Source organism: Podarcis erhardii (assembly GCF_964252035.2).
Source record: "Podarcis erhardii genome assembly, chromosome: 4".
NCBI classification, from domain to species: domain Eukaryota; kingdom Metazoa; phylum Chordata; class Lepidosauria; order Squamata; family Lacertidae; genus Podarcis; species Podarcis erhardii.
Genome location: NC_138508.1, coordinates 100,606,573 through 100,610,095, shown reverse-complemented (window position 1 = coordinate 100,610,095; position 3,523 = coordinate 100,606,573). Strand labels below are relative to the sequence as shown.

General features: G+C 43.2%; 1 long non-coding RNA gene across 1 annotated transcript; it reads right to left on the bottom strand.

Moving 5' to 3' along the window:
• Positions 1-1,322: 1,322 nt before the first annotated feature.
• On the bottom strand, positions 1,323-3,198 carry LOC309339684. The gene is made up of 3 exons (XR_014155533.1): positions 2,967-3,198; positions 2,111-2,188; positions 1,323-1,592 (listed from the first exon to the last, which is right to left on the bottom strand). It is a non-coding gene; the product is annotated as an uncharacterized lncRNA (long non-coding RNA).
• Positions 3,199-3,523: the final 325 nt, after the last annotated feature.

Here is a 3,523-nt window from a genome sequence, read left to right as displayed (position 1 = left end):
GGAGCTCAGAAGCACAAAAGGGTCTTCCAAACAAAACCAGTTTAAGTCAGGCCTTGCTTTTGTTACATTGCTATAAAATCAAGTTGTTCCCAAGATTTTAGGTGCCATATTTTAAACAAATTAATTAATTAATGAAACATAAATACTCTGGTTTCTCTTCAGGTTGTATAAATCTTTCTTTCTAAATAATACAGCTGCATATAATTAAAACATCTAACTTGTGGTTCAGGCAAAACAAAACAAAGAAGCCCACGCAAATCCATACTTCTGGCTTCTTGCAATCATCACTTAATTGTTAACAATGGAAAGCAACCACTCTTCTCGTAAAAGGGAGTCAGACATACACCTTAGCAACAAAAATGAAGGTAGGACTTCAATCACTGTTGACCTGTTATTTTAGCTGTTGAAGATATTGAGCACTGGTCTCTAAACCTGAAGATAAAGAGGAAGCCTTTCCGTAAAAGTTTAGAGTGCAGAAGCCAATACTGATTGTGACAGAAAAGGGGTACAGTTTTTTAAGGGATGTTTTCTCTTTTAAGCAGGCTCCTCTGGTGACTGCTTTCATTGCTTCCCACAGGAGAGGGGGTTGTTATATTGTCTACATCATTTTCTCTGAAGTAGTTTTGGAGAGTTTTTGTGAGATCCTCTCTAATGTGCTTATTTGTGGTTAGGATAGGACTGAAGGACTATGATGGGGTGGTTTGTGTTCCCTCTCCTATTTTAAGAGTAACTTCTACTGGGGCGTGATCTGTGATTTTGATGTTACCTATGTTCGCTGATTCCACCAAGGGGATCAAACCTTGTGTGAGCAAAATGCTGTCCAGTCTGGACACGGTGCCCTGGCGTCCAGACTGGAACGTGTGGATCCCTTAAAAAAACAAACCTCAAAAGTTAGCAAAATAGAACAAGACATCATGGCTCTCTCATCATGCTACAAACAAACAAGAGCTAAAAAAACCTCCTTAAACCTACAGAATGAAAAAGGAGGGAACTAGACTCCCTAGAAATCAATAAAACAATGATCAACATTCTATAATCTAAACAACGGTTCTATGAGTATGGAGGGAAAAACTCCAGACTATTAGCAAAAAAGCACTAGGGACTTCCGGGTTGGCGCCATCGCCGAATGGCGGACTCCCTCCGAGCTCCGGAGGGAGCCTGCTCGGCAGGGGCTGGGTTGTACCGCGCCGGCGACGCGGGGACCCTCAAAAACCATGGGCGCTGAAACCCATGGGCATGGTGAGTCGGCGGGCACCGTTTGCGCCCCCCCCCCGACCACGCGAAGGAGCCTTTTTAACTATTAGCAAAAAGGTGTAGGAAAAAAATCACTCAAAACAAGAATACATTGCATCACCAAAAAAGATGGCAACATAACATTCTCCCCCAAAGAACCTCAGAATTTGCAGGATTTTACTCTAACCTATACACCTCCCACGACCCGACTGAGGAGAAAATCAGATAACTCCTAGCAGGGCTGACCATGCCTACCTTAACTGATGAGGAACAGGAATTCATGGATGGTCCTATCACCCTGGAGGAAATAGATACGGTCCTCAAAAACCAGAAAAAGTGCATAGTAATTGTCACGAAAGCTGGAAAGTGAGCAAAAAAATATTAGGCAGAAGAAGGAGTGAATGAATTCCACTTGTCAAGCTTTGAAAACTAGGATTAAATATTACTTATGGCTTCAACAAAAACATGTGCTTGGCTTTAACACATCCTCTTGAACAGCAGATATTCCAAACCCCAAAATTTTCTAGCAACATCTTTTTTGTACTGCAGATGACTTCTTTTAAAAGCAAAGACATTCTTGATGTATTTTTAAAATGGCCTGCTTCAGTTCAAAATTTCCAGTGTAGTTTAAAGCAAGATTCCTTCAGTATATTGTGATTCCTACTGTTCTACAGCATCTTGTAAAAGTTCTCTTTGACCATCAAAGAACTGTTTCTGAAAGCGAGTATTTTCTCTTAAATGACATTTGGAAATGTTAACATCTCATGTCTTACCTGAAATAAGCAACCTGCCCTTTAATTCATCCCCTGCTGAGGATCCCAGTAGCACCACAGAAATCTCTGTGTGTTGTCGCAATAGCTCCACATTCATAACCCACCTAAGGAGTTGTTTGGCATCAAAAGACAATGACTATAGTCCCATCAAATTCTCAAATGAGCAGCAGACTTTGGGAGAACTGTAATGAAAGAAGAATATAGAAGCAATGCAATGTTACTTCCCATTATACCAAACAATATCCACTAAGAACAGCAAAGCAGCAGGAACATTTGGAACTCGGGTGAGGAGCCTCAACACCCCTGCTTGCCGCTGCAGGAGCCTTTAAGTACTTATTAGAATTAGAGAGAGAAGGAGAAAGACAGGAGAAACATCAATAGCTGCAGGGCAGTCTCCAACAGCCAGGAGAGTAGAGGGGCAAGGAGAAGCTTTGGACCTGAAGTTTCCTACATGGTGTTTTGTGTTTTCCTCTCAGAGACGAGTATTTTGACTTCCAAATGCTCCCTGGGCCCCAAAAGGTTGGGAGCCTCTGCTTTGTAACATCTAGGTGGAATCTACACACACATATATTTTAAAAAGCACTGTGGAAATGCTTTTTTAGAAAACATTTTGAAAAACACATTGAATTTGGCAGAGATACTGGAGTGGCATGCCTGTTCCTGCTCCAGGTGGATCACATTTAGTGAAAATTCTCCACTATGACTTGTCTGTCTTGGGTGGCCCTGCACGGCATAGCTCATAGCTTCTCTGAGTTATTCAAGCAGTGATCCATGAAGGAGCTTGAAGCTACTAATGTGAGTCTGACCAAACTGTAGGAGGCAGTGGAAGACAGGAGTGTCTGGGGTCACGAACAGTCTGACATGACTAAGCTGAGTCCTATAGCTTAGTCACGCAGTGGTGGACTTTGGGCTTTAAAATTTCAGCAGTGCCTGTGTGATGCCAAAATTTGGTGCCCTCACCTCTTGCCTTCAGTTGTTTGTCACTGTTGCAGCACCCCCTGCTGTGCCCTCTTAGCTCAGCACCCAGTGCGGGTGAATCAGTCATGCTCCCCTGAATCTGCCTCTGGCTCATATACTGTATTGCTGCTGTGGTGTGGAATGAAGGTGAGGGGGCTATTCTGTCTTCATCTGGAGAAAAGGGAGAAGAAAAATACACTTGTGACTCTCTTGGTGGAAGTAGTGGGAGACATCTTGATTAAGATTAGGCTCAGCGCCATATTGGAGGGTGTGTGGCCTGGCTGATTATAAGGCCCTATTCAAGGGTGTTTTAGTTTTGGAAACTTCCAGACTCTAGGGTCATCTTAAGCATCTCCGGCACCGCAGTGCAAAGCTCCCTCCAGCGCCCCCTCCATTTCCCATAGTTTTTTAGGGAGGACGCCCCTGTCGGCGGGGCTGGAGGAGGCGGGCAGTAGCTGGAGGGCGGCTCTTCCGCACTGCCTATTTTGTAATGAATGTTAAATGGTGTAATGTTAATATTATTGAAATAAACTGTCTTCTTGGATTGCTGTATTATATTT